Source organism: Notechis scutatus, chromosome 4 (assembly GCF_049901735.1).
Source record: "Notechis scutatus isolate UNSWTSFEM ecotype Mainland chromosome 4, rNotScu1.2, whole genome shotgun sequence".
In the NCBI taxonomy this organism is placed as follows: Eukaryota; Metazoa; Chordata; class Lepidosauria; order Squamata; family Elapidae; genus Notechis; species Notechis scutatus.
In genome coordinates this window covers 150453076-150474050 of record NC_142012.1, presented here as the reverse complement: position 1 = coordinate 150474050, position 20975 = coordinate 150453076, and the positions used below count along the sequence as shown (strand labels likewise).

Here is a 20975-nt window from a genome sequence, read left to right as displayed (position 1 = left end):
AAAGAAGCACTTTGGTTGATATAAACAACGAAGTGGATTTTTTTGTTAGCTTCATATGTCTGAATCTGTTATTCTAGATTGGAAATCGTAGTTTATAATTTAGCAGGCTCCAGAAAGCCAGTCAATTCTGTTTCAACCAATAAGACACAGTTAAACCATGTATGGCTAATGTTACCCAGCCAATGACATGCAACAGTTTGTACAATAGACATTCCCAGCAGAAAAATAAAAGCAAGTCCCAAACCAATTTGCAAAGTTGCTATTTAGTAGCTAAAACACTGCTATTTTAAAACCTCAGAGAGAATTAAAAAACAACTTTATATGATACCCAAATGCCTAAAACTATGTCACATGAGCCAGAAGCAGCATTTCCCAGCCATGGTGCTACCATCAAAAGGAATATTGTTCTTCCACCTTTCTGTGGAAGACCTACATTGTAGACCACAAAATAGATTACGTTTTGCGATAGAAAAAAAACAAAGTGTAGGAAAAAAATTTTATTATATACACTTGAAAGTGACACTTAAATACTACTTTTCAACATATTCCCCGAACAAATTGAGGCACTTATCATAGCGGTGAACAAACTTTGTAATTCCATTGTCATAAAATTCAGCCGCCTGAGATTTGAGCCAGTCAGTCACGCACGCCCGCAGTTCCGCGTCGTCATCAAAACGCTGTGTTCCAAGTCAGGTCTTCATCCTCGGAAACAAGTGGTAGTCGCTTGGTGCAGGATCGGGGCTGTAGGGTGGATGAGGAAAAATCTCCCACTTGAAAGCATTCAGGACTTCTCGAGTGCCGTAGTTTGGCCATTTTTAAACTTAATGCACCATTGGCGCACTCCACCTTCAGTGATGATGTTGTCCCAGTACACTTCACACAGTTGCCGAAAAATTTCAATCAGTTTATGGTTTTTTGCCAACAAAAACCTTATCACTGATCGCACCTCACAACTCGCGGGATTTTCAATTGCAGCACACATTTTAAACATTTGCTGTGAAATAACGGGCAACGATACGAACCTCCCACTAGCACGACTAGATGCAGACTGAGCGGCGGATGCACAGACCAAAGATGGATGCGCTAGCTCCACCCCTTCTTGCTGCAGATGAAAACGTAATCTATTTTGTGGATAGCCCTTGTACATAGCAGCAACAGACATTGCTTTTCTTTAAAATGTTCTGCCTCCGTATTTGAAAATACCACAATTAATGCATTTTAGATGTCTCCCACATATTCTTGTTTTGAACCAGGTCTTTGTGGGAAAAATGGCCTGTGGAAATCAAGATACATTAAAATGTACACAGTTTTAGGCTTTAAGGTACATTTAAAACTTTATCTGTTGTTAGAGTTCTTTTTTCAGGCACAATGGCTAGTGTTTAAAGATGCTGAGCATGTCAGCTGGAGAGTTGACAACCTGTGTTCAAGACTCAAGGTCCGTGCACTGGGGTGAGCTTTTATTTGCCCCAGCTCCTGCTCACCTAGTAGTTTGAAAGCATGAAAATGCAAGTAGATCAACAGATACCACTTCGATGGGAAGGTAACAGTATTCCATGAGCCTTTGGTGTATAGCCATGCAGGTCACATGACCAAGGAAATTGTCTTCAGATAACATTGGCTGCCTCAGTCAAGAAACAAATATGAGCACTGTAGCCTAGAATCAAATCTTTACTTTTTAAGGTACTGATAGCTACATTATTTGTGGCACCTGGCACAGAATGCCATCAAAGACAGTGTCATGCCCCTGTCAGAATCTGACTCGGAGGAGGAAGCTGAACAGCTGACAGGGAGTGGGAGTGTGGCTCCGTTGGCTGTGGAAGAAACTGGGAAAGGGCAAAGTCCGGCTGGACAGAACAGGGGACATCCCTGGGTCATCACAGACTGTATGCCATTGTTCAGTGAGATGGGTTCTGAACTAGAACCTCTGAGTTCAAGTCCCATTGAAAACAGTCAGTCAGGAAAGGAGATTGCAAACAGAGATGTATTTAGAATGGGTGGAAAAACATTTTGTAACCCAATAGCCCATACTTTGGGGTCGGGTAGGGAGATGCAAGCTTCTTCTCACCCCTTCTCACCTATAAGAATTAGGGTTCATTTGGAAGATAGTCATTTGGAAATACAGGATGTAAAAGTATTCATGTAATCTCAATGATATCTACTGTCTGATTAAACTTATACTGCAACCGAGTCAGAAAAATGCATGAACTCTTAAATATTCCTTTCAATATTGTACAGAAAATGTGTTTTCCCCTTTACTCAAGAGGTTTACATTACAGAGTTGGCATGTACAAGTCATTAAATCAAGTGATGTTATTATACTCACTATGACATAACATCAACTAAAAATCTAATCTCTGCAGGACAACCAAAGTTGTTTTTCAAAATTGTGTTGAATTACCAAGGTTGTATCTTCAATTACTATGCCAATTGTTATCAAGGACTACATACTTGTTATTTAATAAGTCAATATTCAAAGCCATAGGGCATGAAGGCTGAATAAAAAGTAATGCCAGCTCCTTAATTTTAATTTAAATGGAGGTATTTAACAGCAAAACAATCTTTGAAAGGAGCTCTTTTGCTACCTATATTTAATTCTCCACATAATTACCACTATTCAGTACATAATTCTGCTATGATGGACAAGTTTCTTAAAGCTGTCCCAAAAACAACAATTTCAAAAACCCAAACAAAAGAACCCAACATACTGTCTGTTCAACCAGATCTGATGCTTCTTGCTGTTTCTTTATTTAAGTCAAACAGATGCCCACTGTTTCCCTTCAATTTTGGGAAAACATGGAAGTCACACCAAACCAGGTCTGGATTGTATGGTACAATTGGGTAAGGCAGTGAAAGCCAACTGCTCAACTGGTTCTTGAGTGGTTTGTCAGATGAGATCTAAGCATTGTCGTGTTGCAGCACTTTCCCCCTTTTGCTTCAAAATTTTGACTAATCTTTGTTTCAGTGTTTTGAGACCTGCACTGTAGCACTCTGAATTGATAATGCTGCCAGTTTCAAGGAAATCTATGTGAATAATACTATTTGTGTCCCAAAGAATTCAACCATGAATTTTTGTTCCATTTTGATCCCACCCTCTCAGAGGTAAAACTGTGTGATGATATTCTATGGACTATAGCTGAAAAGGTTAAATCATGGCAACTGGACCAAATTTTATTAAAAATGAGACATTTCATTACTCATCCAAATAACAAAACATTTCATGAACTGGAGTTTCATTTCATTTCTGGGTCATGCAGAATGCATCATATTTTGTTGTCTGTCACAATGCTGTGAAGAAATTCCTCACCTTCATTTTCATAGCATGACAATTACTGGAAAATTTCAACTCTTGAAGCTTTCATCTCTTCTACATGAAAGGAACTCATCTTGAACAAACCTTTTAGTATTGAAGAACATTAATTATGTGACCCACACATTCCTGTGAGATGCCAAGCTTGACAGCAATTTCCCTTTGAGTGATCTACTGATTGTCCTTAATCACTTCATCAACTTTTCACATGTGAAATTAATCAGTTGCTGTCACAAGCCTGACACTTTGTTCTTGATCACACAAATCAGCTCTGCCCCATTCACTATCCTTATTATTATTATTTTTTTGGCCCAGTAATGCCCAGTACTCATCCCAAGCCAATCAATAACATAAATACCCTGCATTCAGTGGTGAATTTCAATTGGAAGAATTTCATCAGCAATCAAAAATTCAATCATGGCATGTTGCTTAAAGTGCCCTGATACATACCACAGCTTTCATTTTATGAATTATAATAAGATAACTGTTTCTCACAACCACTTTGTACCAACTGATGTGAAGAACAGAAGCAAAAAATAAAATAAAATACATCAAAGCACTTTTTGCATGAAAATGGTATATTAAATTGCATTAAATTGCCACAGTTTGGTGACTTATAACATTGGAAGTATTAACCCTCCTATAGTGGCAATAAATAAGGGAGTCTCCTCTATGCATTCCTACTGAGAATGCTTTCTTGACTTGGTCACAACCCATGGAACTGATTCAGTTGCTTTCTCTGTAAAACTTCAGAATTCCTAACCCAGCAATATATCCCATCCTTTCTAGAGGATGCATGATTTCCTAGAACACAGGAAGCTGAGGATGACCAAGTAACTGTGCTGCCAAATATGGTCTTTTGCTTGCTATTTGCTACAGCAGGATGAAAACAAAAATGTCCACACTCACAATGAAAGATGCTCAAGGCTCAATTACCTATTCCCCAAAACACCTGAGGGCAGGACAAGAAGAAATGGATGGAAACTAATCAAGGAAAGAATGTCTATGGAGATTACCAATCATCTAGGTCATGGTACTTTTTCAAAAGGCAACTGGACTTTGTCTGATTTTTCTTCAAGACATTTTGCTTTGCCGAAGAATTGGAGAAGCTTTTTGGATGAGAAGCAAAATGTTTTCAAAGAAAAAAACAAAGAAAGCCAAGTTGCCTTTTGAAAAGGCACCTTTGGGATCAAGGAGAGAACCTCCAACGTCCTGGAATAGCAACTCTGTTATTCTGTTATAAAATGTTATTCATGTTCATAAAAGTCATTTCAGATTCTTCCTGGGAAGATGTGGAGAAACAACTGAGGTCCAGCCATCATTACTTTTTTCAAGGATTATAACAGTAAACCATTGAAACATATAAAGATATCCACATTCATTCATTCATGATTGTCACCTTGGGCAGCAAACAAATCTAACAAGTAAAATAAAAATAAATAAAAACATATTGTGCCGGCTATAGTTTTAAGATTTGACGAAAATAAAATAACCCTGATCAGGAGATCTGGATCCCATTCTAGCTGTGTCATCAGATCATTCAGTAGCCAGTTGGAAAGCTATTCTTTTCAGGCTATATAAAGAAAGAATAACAGTGAACTACCTTCTATATCAAATAATTCTTAATAATGAGTCTCAACTCAAATGAAGCTTGTGGTTTTTTTTAGTACTGTTTAGAAAATAAATAAAATTAAATTAAAAATGTCTCTGTTTTCTCAACACATATGTCCTGTCATATTAACCATAATCACAAGCATTTTACTTCAATAGATGCATGAAAACTAAAACAAAATAATAGGCCATATTTTAGTATAACAGTTTGAATATGTGCTCATGCTTTTTTTTAAATAGCTTGTATTAATGGATCACAAAACAACAACAAAATATACACAAATGCCCACTTAGAGATGGTAATAAAAATAAAAACCACAATAAAGATTGCTTAATTTTGACAAGGAAAAAGCTCACACTGTAGCATATCACCAAGACTCTACTGTTACAGATCTCTAAAATGCTTTCATTTCTTTATTTAGTCTGTATCCTGCTTTAGATGGTTTACAATTATAAAACAGAATACAAATTATTTAAGACGACAGTACAATCAATGCAATCGAAGTCATTAAAATCAATTAACAGTTAAAAGAGGGTAAAGATTTGGTTTGGTTGCTTTCCTAAATTGTGCAAGATCATTGGGTGAGTGTCAGAAATTCCACCCTGGGGAATATATGCCATTTCCAGGAAGACACAGGAATAGCCTTCTCTTATAACCTCAGGCAAAAGGAACATCTTCTAAAGATGTTAGGCAATGTTCAAGGGTACTGACTGCTGATTTAGCAGGGAACAGTATTTGTAGATGCTATTAATATATTCAAATCAAATATCTTTATTATGGTCTTTGAGCAGACTTTGCAATAAAAAGAGTGCAATGAAAAGAAAGATCACAAGCAATTAGTTGGGGGAAGGAAAAAAATTAGGACAATAACATAATATATCTAAAAGTTTTCTGCAGTGGGGAAAAAATTGATAATTTTTTTTTGGGGTTTTGGTTATTGTTTTATTTTTTTTAAATATTTTTATTTTTTTTTTTTTTTTTTTTTGGTTTTTGGAATTGTGGGGGTTTTGGGGGGGGGTTGGGAGGGGGGGGCGGGAGGGGTGTGAAGAATTTTTTTTTTTATGAGAATGAAAAAGAAAATATTTTTAAAAAAGAAAAATTTTATAATTTTTTTTTTTATAATAGTTGTATTTTTTTTATAATATTTTAAATTTTTTTTAAAACTTAAAATATTTTTTTATTTTTTTTTTTTTTTTATTTAAATGGGGGGCCTTTTTGGGCGAAAGGTGGCAAGGTGACAAGGTTGGACAATCTGCCTGTGGGATGATAGCAGTTCTCCAACACCATCTTCCATAGGCAACCCATTTGGAAAGAATGGAACCTTTGCAAAACATTTCCACCAAGACCATTAAACATCCAAGAAGAATACTTTGGTTGATGGTATTGAACATTGCCAAGAGGTCCAGGAAAATTAGCAGAGTTACAACTGCCGCTATTTAGTGTTTGGCCTTGGTCATCACCAAAGCTGCCAAACTATCATATTTTTGGGTTGAAATAGGACCAGATATTCAGTTGCATGTGGAATTGTGAAGACATCCTTTTCTTGATTGTCGTACCCAAGAACAAGATATTTGAGACAGGACCATATTTACAGAGTCCAACATTTTTCAGTAAAATCTTATATCTGCCTCTTTGAAAAAAATGCAAAAATATCCAATATACTTTTGAGGCATTGATCATCCCCATTTTCCATGGGGACAACACTCTGGTCAATTTGATCAGCTAAGCATGAGAAGTGACAATCAACAATCCTCATCTGGATTCTGTGATCAACAACAAAAATAATCCATAAAAACTGCACAAATGATCGCTAATATTACCTCCCTATGAACTGCCTCAATACTCAACAAATCAAAGGCAATTTGACTGCTTGGAAAAAAAATAATGAAACGTTCTCACCACAATATATCCATGGAGTAAACCATACAGTATAGAAAGGTATTGGTTATTTGTGCAATGAGAGAAGAGAAGTAGGTTCTTTTTGCTGCTTTGACTAGAATTTCAGATGGACTTTAAAAATAGCTATTATTTTTTTTAACCAGCCACTGATCTGACAATATAAAATAAATCTCAGAATTTGATAGGCCCACTTTTGTTACATGATTTTAGATAGGCTTCTTTCCTTCTCTCCAACATGTAGGTTGGAGATACCAATATATCTCCTTCCCTCCCAGTTATTACATAACAATTTATTTCCAGACAATGCTTTGTTTCCTAGTTTCCCCCGCTCTTTGATAACCTATAATAGGTAAATGTAAAGATTCCCCTCGCACATATGTACTAGTCGTTTCTGGCTCTAGAGGGCAATACTCATCTCCATTACAAAGCTGAAGAGCCAGTGCTGTCCGAAGACATCTCTGTGGTCATGTGGCCAGCATGACTAAATGTCGAAGGTGCATGGAACGCTGTTACCTTCCCACCAAAGTGGTCCCTTGCATTTTTATATACTTTTGAACTACTAGGTTGGCAGAAGCTGGGACAAGTAACGGGAGCTCACTCCATTACGCGGTGCTAGGGATTTGAACCGCCGAACTGCCGACCTTTCTGATCAACAAGCTCAGCATCTTAGCCGCTGAATCACCGCGTCCTCTCAACCTATAATACCAAGCCACAATTAATAAAACCAAACTAATGGAACCAATTCCTTCCCCAAAGAGCCCCAAGTCTTTCTCAATGTTCATACATAAATGTGAATGCTGAGCCTTGTCCCCATCTGACTCATCTCCCAAGCGCCATCCTGGGAGTCTCCAAAAGGCAGAATTCCTTTAAGAATGAGATAGAAAATTATTGCATTGCAGCAGAATGGCTTCTTCCAGGCAGAACTTTAACACTCCAACTCTATACAGATGGCTGGCAGAGTACCGGTAGTAGTTACCATCCAAGCTTCCCTCCTGTGGCTACTTGTGTTCCAGTCTTATCTTTGTTTGGCAGGACTGCATCAATTATTCTTGAACAAAACTTCAAATAATTTGAGCTGGCAGCCCACATATTTAATGAAAAAAATGGGGAAGTAGTTTGAATTTTCTAGAAATGGGGCATTTGCATTAATAATCTGGGGAAACTGTTTTAAGAGATAACAACAACAACATCCATATTGCGGTTTCTTTCTGTTCCATGAGTGTCTTTGGGAAAATGGCAAAATGTGTGTTGAAAGATTGCAATACATCGCTTTTGCATGAACATCAGAACATTGCACACATATATAATGAGGAGAGTTTGCATCCTGGCATGAGAACACACATTTCTTCACTCTGAGCAAGCCTTTGACTTTATGGGCGCTTCTGGTGGAAACAGGGATGTTAAGGAGATATTTAGTTTCTCCCAAATTGGATGTGTTTTTTTTTTCTTTACAACCCCATTCCCCAAACAAAGAAAGACACCAGTTTTCCAAATGGTGCCCATGGTTAGTCCTACATACAGAAGTACTCCCTTCTCATACTACTCCAAAGAGTTCTCTCAAAAGTTGAATTTAGCAAAACAGTAGTAGTAATACTGAATGACGTATTGAAAGTTTGCCGACATTTTGGAGCATCTGAAAGGTTTTTTTTTAAGCTGCCAATAATTTTCACAAGTAAACACTTATGAAAGGTTAATGAGAGGGAGATATTTCTACTAGTAGACCAGCAGCTCCTTTGCAAATCAACTCACAAGTACAGCCCAAAAACTGAATTATATTATCCTAGTGTGCATGCATATCATTATCCTAAACCTTTATGAGACACTGTCATATAAGAAAAGCATATTACTTTTCGAATTCAGAGGTGGAATTTCTTAGTTTTGTACTAGGAACTATTGTAGAATGACATATAAGGGGAGTAACAATACTATGCATTTGCTATTGTCTGTGGCCATGCCAACAATATATTTTTATGATAGAGATACTTTTCAGACAACCATATCTGGGCTGCAGCAATCCGGGTGATCCCAGATGGAAGCATCTATACTAACTTACTACTGTCACCTGAACTTTTATAATCCTGATTTGGTAGCTTAGTTACCATACCTCTCATGTTAGGAATGATGGCTGAAAACTGATATTTATCCCAGCCAGCATTGTCTGGATTGAGGACCAACTCCTAGAATTGTCCCAAAAGTATCACCAAACCATAGATCAGGAAGGTGAGAAGATAACAAGAAATGCACAGACAACATGGCAGCAGCAATGTAATAAATAAAAGCTCACAATCTCTGTAGTCCTTTTGAGGAATCAGATACAAGTAGGAAGGATAGTTAGTTCCTTGCACTTTGTCCTATTTCCCCGAAAATAAGATCCAACTGGAAAATAAGCCCTAGCATGATTTTTCAGGATGCTTGCAATATAAAACCTACCCCCCAAATAAGCCCTAGTTAAAATCTTCAGCCAGACACATTTAATTTCTTATTTGCTGAAAATAAGACCTAACTAGAAAATAAGCCCTGACGTGTCTTTTGGAGCAAAAATTAATATAAGTCCTGGTCTTATTTTCAGGAAAACATGGGTATATTAAAGGCAACATATAACATGCATACGACTATTTAAAATTATTAAATTTGTGCTGAAGCTTCTAAGCTCAAAATAAATTGGAGAGAAGGGAAATCAGTAGCATTTAAAAAACAAACAAAGTGAAGGCAGTGAGAGGGCTTTAACCCATAATTAAAAAGCAATCCATGCTTATTTATTTATTTAAATAAGAGTTTATTTCAATAGTTACCAGGGCAATGAAGAAGAGGAGGAGGAAGAAACATTGTCTCATAATGTGAACCCATTTCAGCAAAACAGAAGAAAGTAAAATTCAGTTTAAATAATGAATACCAGATTTAAAGCAAGAAGTGAATGCTAAGCAAGTTTCTGCTCGATAGGCAGTTCAAAAATGACATATCAACACCAGAAAGGCCCTGTCCGCTTATCTCACTTCACTTGAGGTACAGTAACCTGGGAAGCAGGTTTGATGGAAACTAAATGCTTTCCAATATGAAGGAGTGCTACTCTGACTAGGGCATATAAAGATGGAGACTATTGAGGAAATGAGAGTATACTGTTAATCAAAATCCTTTTGCAAGAAAATGGAAGAGATACACTTATAGCCCTGCATTCAGAAGTGATGAATGACCCACATCTACCACCAGTTTGGCCAGTTAGAGCCAGTTTGTTCTGGGACAGCCAGTTGGTTCTAGTGGTTAAGGCAGATCTGGATATTTTTTGGCATGTGGGCCATATCCAGCCCTTTGGCTAGCCCATAGGATAGTGGTGTCAGTAGGTGGGACGGCATTGGTGGGGACAGAGGACCAGCATTGGTAGGGGAAGGGTAGCATCAGGGGCAGGGCAGTGGTGGGGTGGCAGCCCTCCACAACAGTCCCAGATTCTCATGTGGCCCCTTGGAAAACTATCCAATCTCAAGGCATCAGGGTAGAAATCAAAAAATTGAGAGTTCTAGTCCCACTTTAGGCATGAAAGACATTTGGGTGACTTTGGGTCAGTCACTCTCTCTCTTAGCCCAACTTTCCTCTCAGGGTTGCAGTTATGGGAAAATTAGGAGGAGGAAGGAGTATTAAATATGTTTACTACTGTGAATTATTTATAATATGTTATTGTACACCACCCAGAGACCTTTTTCTGGGAGAAAGATATTTCAAAAATGTGAAAAAACGAATAAATAAAAATAGTAAAAGTGTGGTTAAAATAAACAAATTTCAATGGTGTTTTTTTTACTACCGATAGATTAATAGCCCATTTGTACTTCTGATTCTCAAGCTGTTTTTACATCAAAATACAGTTCTTTGAACCCCATATTTTCCCTTGTAAAGGACATCAGTTTTTCTTTCTGCTTAGTGCCTCTCATTTTAATCTTTTTATCTTTTTCCTTCTTCTTTTAAAAAGGATAAAAAGGTAATTCAAGTATGCTGCCTGCCTCCTCTTTTGTTGACTGGAGCAGAAAGCTTTGTTAGATGTCTCTACAGATTGCTGATATTACTCTGCTGCTGCTCTGTGATTAAAATTAAAAATAATTTAAAAATAATTAAAATCTAATTAAAAATAATTAGATTTGACCTTTAGTCTGATTCAGAAGAGACTGTTCCTGAGCTAATGTAAATTTATGCAAATCTATCCTTCAAATATACAATTACAATTTCTTCAATCTCTACGTTCATTCTAAGCCCTTACAGAAACCTATTATCCCATTTTTCCTGCTTTTTCTCTCCCTTCCCCAATTCCCGCCCTCCAATTTGTACTGGATAAATTTGAGATGTATACGGTTATTATTTCAGATGTTTAAATGTGAATCTTTTCTGCCCAAGCAACTTGAAAAGGTAGAGAAGGGGTTAGCCCTGAGGAGAAAAATATCCCAATGTAGTTTTTTGATTAGCCAAAATGTTGTAATAATTGCAAAGTTTTGAGCTATTACAACTCATATTGTTTGTTAGATTTATCTTTAGCCTTTTCTTCAAGAGGTTACGGTAGCCTAAATGGGACATTCATTTCATTTCAACTTCACAATCACCCTGTAAGGTGAGGAGCACAGTGGCTCATGTGGTTAGGACGCTGCTTGGAGGTTAGCAAGCCCGCATTCGAGACCCAAGTACTGCCATGGGGCGGGGTGGAGCTCCCGTCTTTCACTTCAGCTTCTGCTGGGGACATGAAAGGAGTCCCCACCTGGGCAAACCTTAGGTAATGTCACTGGCTAATCCTGTCAACCCAGAAGCACCTCAGTGCTTCTGACACAAATGCTATGCTATGTTTTCCTGTAAGGTAGATGGGCTGAGAAAAGATAATCAAATCAAAGTCAGTCACTGAATATCCATGGTGTAGAGAAGTATAGAGATAATGTTGACAAAGGAATGCAAGTGTTGTTACAAGAACGGCAGAGAGGAAACAAAATGACTACTTAGTCATTTGGGTGGACATGCCTGGCCTTATTCAACATATCTTCAAACAGTGTATTTAAAAGTGCCCGGAGGGGGGAGGGAAGCAAGGCATTTTTGTTTGGCCAAAGTCTATCCATAATCTTTTAATTTCACAGTCTTCACTTTCTATAATCTAATCCTTATGAAACAATTCCATTATTCTTTTTTCCACCAAGTCAAATCTTCTTTTGCTTTCTCAAATGCTCTGTATTTTGCAGAGTATATCAGGTTTCCTGTTTTTAATCCCTTTGTTTGTTTATGTTAACACAGTTCAAACAATGAGATTTTTTTAAAAAAAAAAAACCAGAGATGAATTAGGTTTTGAAGGCAATGAATAGGATTAATTTGCAAGGGCAAACTTACAATTAGGCAGAGCGAGACAGCCACTTCAGACAGCAGAGATAAGTATCTAAAAGCAGCTAATTGCTAATAATTTAATTTTGGCCTGCTTAGCCTTTGGATAAGACTCTACCAGGGAATCTGAGGTCTGTAAGATAAACTGAGGTCTGTAAGATTTATGCATCCATTTATGCATCCTGGAAGAAAGTAAAAATGAGTCACTGCCAAATTGTTAAAAACTCCATGAACGCACCTGTGGAATAAGTGAACAAAACCAACACTTAAAGAATTGATGTTCTTCCAGGAATTTCCATCTTCTGTATCCAAACATCTATATCAAAACTTTGGAACTGAGAACGAGAAAAAGTCCCATTTACTACTTTATTTCAGGCAGAAAAAATATATCTTGTTCTAGGCTTTGTTAATTTCTTCATTCTTATTGGCAATATTTACATGACTTCATTCTTTCCAACACCAATAACAAAAACTACAGAAGCAGACAGAAAAGAGATGCACCCATCTTTCAGTAGTCATCAATTTACAAACATTTGACGTTACAATGGATCTCCCTGGAGAGATTTCTTTTTAAAATTATGATGACCATACCCCACCCCCATGTTCAAGTGATTGCATTTTAGATGCTTGTGCAACTGGCTCACCTGCACAACTATTTGCAGCATCTCACAATCACTTGACCATGATTTATGATGCTTTTTGCCAGTTTCTGGCTTTTTCTTGCAGTTTCTGGCAAAAAAAAATTCCCATTGGGAAAAATAGATTCACTTAATGACCCACCACAAAAAAATGTAAAAAAAGACCCATGTCTACGTGATGCCTTGACTTATGACTGCAATGACTTATGACCGTAATTCCAGGGTCAATTATAATCATACATTGAAGACTACTTCTACTCTGGGGAAGCCTAGTTTAAATGTGACATTTCTAATTATTGTGAGGGTAAGATAGGGACTGCACTTCCTTTCTGCTCACACACCCCACTCTTGGGAGTGTTTTGATGTTTCTAGAGTTGGTAAAGACAACATTTTTAGATTGTTTTTATTGTTTGGGGGCAATTTCTCAAGGAGCAGAATTGTTACCATAAACCTTGCACCAGTTTAGATACACATTTTGGCATTTAATAACATGAAAAATTAGAAAGCCTGACATTTTGGGGGGATATAATAGAGTTGGAAGGGGATCTTGGAGGTCCTCTAGTCCAACCCCCTGCTTAGGCAGGAAACCCTATACCATTTCTAACAAATGGTTATCCAATCTCTTCTTAAAAATTTCCAGTGCTGGAGCATTTACAACTTCTGGAGGCAAATTGTTCCACTGATTAATGGTTCTATCAGGAAATTTTTCCTTAGTTCTAAGTTGCTTCTCTCCTTGATTAGTTTCCACTCATTGCTTCTTGTCCTGCCCTCCAGTGCTTTGGAGAATAGCTTCTTTGTGGTAACTCCTGAGATATTGGAACACTGCTATCATGTCACCCTAGTCCTTCTTTTCATCAAGCTAGACATACCCAATTCCAGCAACCGTTCTTTATGTTTTAGCCTCCAGTCCCCTAATCATCTTTGTTGCTCTTCTCTGCACTCTTGCTAGAGTCTCAACATCTTTTTTACATGGTGGCAATCAAAACTGGATGCAGTATTTTAGTTTTGGCCACCACCATGTAAAAAAGATGTTCAGACTCTAGAAAGAGTGCAGAGAAGAGCAACAAGTGCAAAAGGGTTCCGTGAGTGATTTAAATCTCTGCAAAGCTGAAAGCACCCATTTTGTCCCTTAAAACACCCTCCAAAATTATTTTAAAAAGTAGCAGTCCAAATGTTCGGTCTTAGAACTCTGACAAGAAATGAGAGATCTTTGTCTTAATGCATTCACTGAATGATTAATTTATTTTATTTTTATTTTATTTATTGTATTTATTTTGTCAAGTGATTATAAGATAACAGGTATAAGTATAACATAGTTATGAATACATGATGTGGATACATATAATAAAAAGAAACAATAGGACAGGGACGGTAGGCACATTGGTGCGCTTATGCATGCCTCCTATAGACCTCTTAGGAAAGGGGTGAGGTCAATAGTAGACAGTCTAAGGTTAAAGTTTTTGGGGTTTAATGCAGTGGTCTGCAAGATCTTTTTTGCACTATAAATCCTGGAAGACCCAGACAGCAGCCAATGGCACGCAATGCTGGCAACTACAGTTGAGCAACATTTAGAGAATCAGATATTCCTTCCTTTCTGCTTTGACAGATCATTATGAGCTTCAATGAACTTGTTTTAGATCAGAAAGCAGGAAATATATAATTAAAGTCTTTAACAAGAACTCTTTGATGGGAGCAGAAGGCACCAACTGGTTGTTTCCAGCAATCTCCTAAACCCGAACTGAACATAGTTTTTGATTTGCAGTAATTGACCTTCATTAAAGTTTTGCTTCTGCACATTAGAACGTCATAATATCCAATAATGACTTTAGTCGTGATTTCCCTAAATGTATTTAGTTTTCTTTTACAGTCATACACAAGTTAATGGCCAAACATTTTGACTTCATCTTAGTTCCCATCCACTCTTTGGTTTGAAGAAGTTTGATTAGTTTAATTAGAGAAATAATTTTCTATTTTATCCTTCTTGGCATTAAATATGGTTTTTCCAGAATGATAGTTCTTCCTGTAATGCAGTTAGAATTCTTTCACACATGCATTCAATTAAAAGAAATGTCTCAAATTCATTCTGCCACTCAAGACAGCTATCCATTAAGCTATAGAAAACCATTTATTTTGAATGGCATTTTGCTGTAATTTAGTTGTTGATGCCGCAGGTCTCCATTTCAACCAAGAAAAGAAAAGAAAAAAGATCTCACACTAATTTTATTGGTATACTAGTATTTATTATTTCAATATACGAATAGCCTCTAAGAGCTTACAGCAGAAATTTAGAAACACAAATTGAAGTTGGCATCTAGGTCAACTGATCACATGCTATTTGTTCCCAGGGAATTAACCCTAGACTGACTCCTGTTAGTTCACAGTGGGATACTCAAAAACACAATTGTTTTCCCATTATCCCCATTTAGCATAGCCAGTCGCCAAGTTGCTTCAAATGATAAGAGCTATAGACTAACCCAGTATTGCTGCTACCCAACTTAAAATGTCTGGCGTTGTAATTAGCATATCCATTAGATTTGCTGATGATCTTCTTTGCTGCTCCTACAACATTTTATGCATTTTGGATGTGCAAAACGAAGATTCAGCCCTCATAATCCATTGTTGAATGCATAGAAGGCTGGGCCTGCAATTCCAAATTATCTTCTCCTTTATTTAGTTGCTGGAAGATCATTTTAAAACATTTTATGTACTGATTTATTAATTAAACTTATATGCCTCCCATCTAGCCTAAAGGCAACTCTAGGTAGCTAACAATCATAAAAACAAGATAAAATATTAAATATCAATTGATTTAAAGTTGACAAGATGGGAAGGAAAGGAGGAAGATGCGCACGGGAAGGAAATGGGGCCTTACCTTAGTCCATTGACCACTTTTAGATATGCTTCCATGGGGACCCTAAGCCATTTGGCACAGCCAGGACCTGGAGGGCCCAAAGACAAGGTTCGGATTTCACCTTGGGGCACAATGTTCCAGAAGATGGGAGGCATGACAGAAAAGACTCTTCTCTTGCACTTTGCCAGCTGTAATTCCTTGACTGACAGGATCCACAGCATGCCCTTTCTGCCGGTATGGACCAGGGCCTTCTTGAAAAATCCTGAAAACATCCCCATCTCCAGTGGAGGGGTTATTACTGCCTGAACCAACCTGGCAGTCACCATCCTGAAGGCTTTCACCAGCCAGAGGGACACAGAACTAATTGACAGGTTAGGCAGCATCGAGGACCTGGCCCACTTCATCAGGTCCAACAGGATCAAACTGTTCCCAAATAATCTGGTAAGACCTTTCCCCAGGTATCTCTAACAGACCTGTACCACATATGGATTCCAACATGAAATAGATCTGGGAACTTTGTCTGCCAAGCGTTTCACAAATTCTTCTGCATTGTACACTAGTTTATAGGCTTAGAGACTTTTGTTTAAACTGTGTATTAAAAGACTGAGTATGAAGAACTGAACATTGAAGACATATTTACGTGGCAACATCACTTTCCAAGTCCTAGAAAAAAGAGCCTAGTGTTGGGCACTGAAACCCTTGCAAGAGGAAACTAGATGTTGAACCTTTGTTATATTTTTCTGAAATGTGTAATAGCCATTAATAAAATGGGGAGTAGTTTTGTTACGCTATAATGTGTCCAGTCCTTGAAAAGTAAAGAACCCTCACAATTAGCAAAACCCAATTCCTCCCAGTTTCTTGTGCAATTTTTTCTTAAATACATAAAGCAACTAACATGATGTCTGGGTGGACAGGAAAGTATAAAAGGTACCTCTTTTTAAATGTCCTGAGCTTTAGAACTCATCCTTTGCAACCTGGAAATTGTCATAATTTCAAAATTAAGACCAGGGTTCAGAAGGTGCCAGAGGGTTAGAAAGGTCAAACCTCTGTCAGCTACATTTTTTACATGTCAGGCAGAATTTTTTTCTTCTTCTTCCTATTTGTTATATACATATGGAGTACACATATGGAATGGAGGAGCTCTCAGAGAAAAAATACTCAAATATATTTTCATATCTGGAGCTGAGCAAGTAAAAGCTGACGAAACTGTCAGATTTATTCCATGCCATCAAAACCATCAACTTTTTAAAAAGATGAAAACATTTCCAGTGAGCACAACTTGAAAAGATTATTTCCTTTTCTTTCCTTTTCTCTTACAATGCAGGTGAAGCAAATCACTTCTATAATGCTCAGATTTTTGCAAGGCGCATGAGATTTGTCTTAAGTTTTGAACAACAAAAACCCAACCATCAAAACTCATTATTCTTTCAGCCACTGCTGATAGCTGTCACCAGCAAGATTATGTACAACAAACAGTTCTGAAAAAAAAAAGTGGGGTAGGGATGTTTTGAATATAATAGCTATTGCTTTAGCACTGAAATTTTGGACTTCAGAAAAAGGGACTTCTGTATGCTTGGAAGCAACCATTGCAAATACTGGCTATATGGTTCTATATGTTCTATGAGGAATTTATAAAAACTCAAAATGTTTGTTCTGATTTCATAAATATCTGAGTATATTATCCTGCTTATCCATACGTTGGAAAGAATTATATTTCATGCTATATCAATAATTCTGACAAGGGTTGTGCTGACTTTTATTTATCTCAACTGATAAACGTTAACATATCATCTGTTTTGAGAGAAATGAAAAGATAATTTAGAGATAGCTTGCTACTTAGAGTAAGATAAAGGTAATTGAGATGAATTTGCTATTCTTTTACAATTGAAAAGGTCTTCCAATATTTATTTTATCATACTATTTTAAAGCAGTTTCCAGGATAGTAATGAATTTTTCGTAGGAGCATCCTATGAGATTTTTCACTGCAGAAATTGCAATTACCTGTTGGAAAACATTGTTTATTACTGGACATTTCTATTACATTGTTTACAGACTATAATAAGGAACTCCAGAACACTCTTTCGATTTAAGTTAAGATCTAGTATTAGATACAACTGGAAATACTGGAATCTCTATTTGTGGATAAGTTTATTTAAATGTCTACAGTTAATACTGCAAAATGCGTACGGAAAATATTATGTTGTGTGGATAATTCTGACTCTTTTGTTCCTGGAATCTTACTATACCAGTTTAAAAAATAAGATAAATTTCAGAGCGTTTTCTCCCTTAATGTGATTTCAAATAAAAATTTAAAATTTAAATAAAAATTTAAAGAGCAAGTTAAATGTACATCTAAGTGAACACAGGTATTTATTATTTGGTCTATTTGCTCTATATATAGATAGCACTTAATAGCAATAGTACTTAGACTTATATACCGCTTCAAGTGGTATATATAGCCCTTTACAGCCCTGTCTAAGTGGTTTACAGAGTCAGCATATTGCCCCCAACAATCTGGGTCCTCATTTTACTAAACTCGGAAGGATGCAAGTTTGAGTCAACCTTGAGCCTGAGATTTGAACTGCCAAATTGCAGATAGCCGGCAGTCAGCAGAAGTAGTCCACAGTACTGCACTCTACCCACTGTGCCACTGCGGCTCATCAAGAGCCCGTTTGGTATTGTGGTTAAGGCATTAGGTTTGAAAACCAGAGACTGTGAGTTCCATTCCCATCCTAGGCATGAAGTCATGTGGGTGACCTTCGATTGGTCAGTTTTTCACTCTTTCAGCCCTAGGAAGGAGGCAATGGCAAACTGCTTCTGAATTTGTCAAGAAAACTGCAGAGATTAGTCCACTTGTAGGGTGTATCAAATTTTCAACTTTCAATTTCCAAACATTAGGGGTACTCAAAAGTTGTGACATGCCTTGGGGATTGTAGATATTTTGGTTACTTTAATGTAATTTAGATGTACTTGGAAAGTAACTATACAAATATAACTTTTGAACATTTTGTTTGTTTCATTTAATCCAGGCAGCCATCAGGAGTCAACAATGACTCTAAGGTCCACACATATACACAATTTGATCCAGAAGTGTGATAATTTGAGGAAGTTCGGCATCACCACTGACACCTTTGCACGGGGAAACTAGATGTAGAACCCTCCTTGTTATATATTCCTGAAATGTGTAACAGCAATTAATTTGAAAAACATGAGAACCAGGTCTCTTGAACCAAGTAAGTCCAAATGTAAGCAAGAAACTCAGGTAGTTAAGATAACTGATATGTTTTAATAACTTTGCTTTCCGTCTGATCTTTCTTCAAGGAGAGGAACTATATCACATTTAAAATCATTTTCTTGTTGAATAAATGTGGTGGTTATGATGATGTCCAGATAAGATGGAAATGATGTACTGACTATGGTTTGGATAGATCAATGGTAAATGATTTTACAATCAAATGAAAAGCATTAGTAATATAGGTTGTAGTTCTTTGTGATGACACCCTGTAAGTATTTTTGGGTTTGGTGTACTTAGAAGAAGCTAGCAACATTTGCTCAACTAGCAGGTTTGAAACTGCAACATATATTTTTACATTTATTCTGCTTCCCTTAGTGATGTGTGGTTAATACAGTCATATTTCTTCATACGTGAATGCCAGCAATAAAACTGCATTTTTGACACTTGCTGTCGACACAGTTAATTGTTTTCTGCATGTCTTCCAATTTCTAAGGAGAAATAAAATAACTTGGCCTGTTGATTTTAGCTGGAAAGAAACAGCATGTCTCTGATTGGTTAAGTGCCATCAAGTTGTTCTTGAATCTTAGCAACTACATAGATAGACACTTTCCAAGATGATCTGTCTTCGTCTAGCATTTTAGGTCTCTCAATGGCGCTTTCTTCACTGTTGTAATTAAGTCTATCCATCTTGCTACTGGCTGTTTTCTTTCTCCTTTCCCAGCGTTATCGACTTTTCAAGGGAGCTAGATTTTTGCATAATGTGTCTGAGGCATCATAGCCTAGTCATCTGTGACTTGAATAAAAACTCTAAATTGATTTGTTCTATGAAACATTCATTTGTTTTCTTGGCTGTCTAAGTATTCTTAGGAATTGTCTCCAACATCAACATTCAATAATGTTATTATTACTTTGATCACACTTCTTCAAAGTCCAACGTTCAATTCCACAGAATATCATAGGGAAACATTATTTGCACAATTCTTCTATTTAGGTATAAACACATCACGGTATCCAAATATCTTTCTCAAAGTCTTTGTTATAACTGCTAATTTGTAGGTCTTTCTTGACTACTGATTCCTTTTCTCTTGATAGTCAATCTTATCAAGCAGATGTTATTTGCTACTTCAGAGCCTTCATTTTTAATTTTGAACCTGCTTACTGAACCAATTGTCACTAGTTTGCTTTTCTTTATATTCATTTTAGTCCCATTTTTTCACTGTGCTCTTGGATGTTTATTACTCAATCTCGCAGATCATTTACATTTTCTATTATCAGAATATTGCGGGTTATAGATGTGTCTTCCTCCATTTTTAAATTTACATTCAAATATTAATTTAACTTTAATAAATGTAAATTTAAGCATTTTTTTTTTTGCTTTAATGCTTTGAATTAAATATTGTTTGAAATGAAACATTTTCTTTAAGGACAATCTAGGATAAACTGATGATCTATAATTCTACTTTGCAGTATGCCAGGGTCTCATGAGATGTTCTGGAGAACTATTATATTTGCAAACAAAATATGAAGATATGCTTGATTAATTGAAGTATCTACCTCTGAGACCTACAATACATATCACAGAAGGCAAAACTATAAAAGTAATCTAACTTGAGAAAGGGCGTTGGTACTTACCTGACGTGCCCGTTCTCTTTGAGCTGTTCAGAGCATTCAGTAGTGGGAGGTGTTTCACTCTCTGCATGTCTAGGCTGGGCTTAATTTGTGGAACGCTCCTCCTCTTCCACGGGACTCCTCCCCAGCGTTCCCCAATTTTGGCGAAGATGAGAGAAATAAACACCCTTGTCCTCAATGCCCTAACAATTCGTTGGCCAAAACAGGACCCCACCAGACAAAAAAAAGGGTGGGGCTGGATGCTCTTCACAGCTCAAAAAGAACGGGCTTTGCCTTCCACTGTATCTATGATTGCCCCCAGATGGATTAATCGAGTCGATGGTGTTAAATGACTCTTTTTCCAATTGACCAACAACCCGTGTAGTTGTAGGGATTGTAATGTGGTCTGAGTATCTCTGAGTGCTTGATGAACAGAAGATGACAAAATTAATATATCATCAAGGTAACACTGGAGTCGTACAGGTACA

The 20975-nt window shown here is 37.0% G+C and overlaps 1 protein-coding gene across 4 annotated transcripts in view; it reads right to left on the bottom strand.

Moving 5' to 3' along the window:
• SERPINI1 (serpin family I member 1) overlaps positions 1–20975 on the bottom strand; it is a 150416-nt gene that overhangs the window by 49843 nt on the left and 79598 nt on the right. The window contains exon 1 of one of the 4 annotated variants that reach the window (XM_087965282.1): positions 12394–12482. The exons of the other annotated variants lie outside the window; for them this stretch is intronic. The gene's annotated coding sequence lies outside the window, so the exon portion shown is untranslated. Of the gene's footprint in view, positions 1–12393; positions 12483–20975 lie in introns of those variants that run through there. 4 annotated transcript variants of the gene reach the window in all.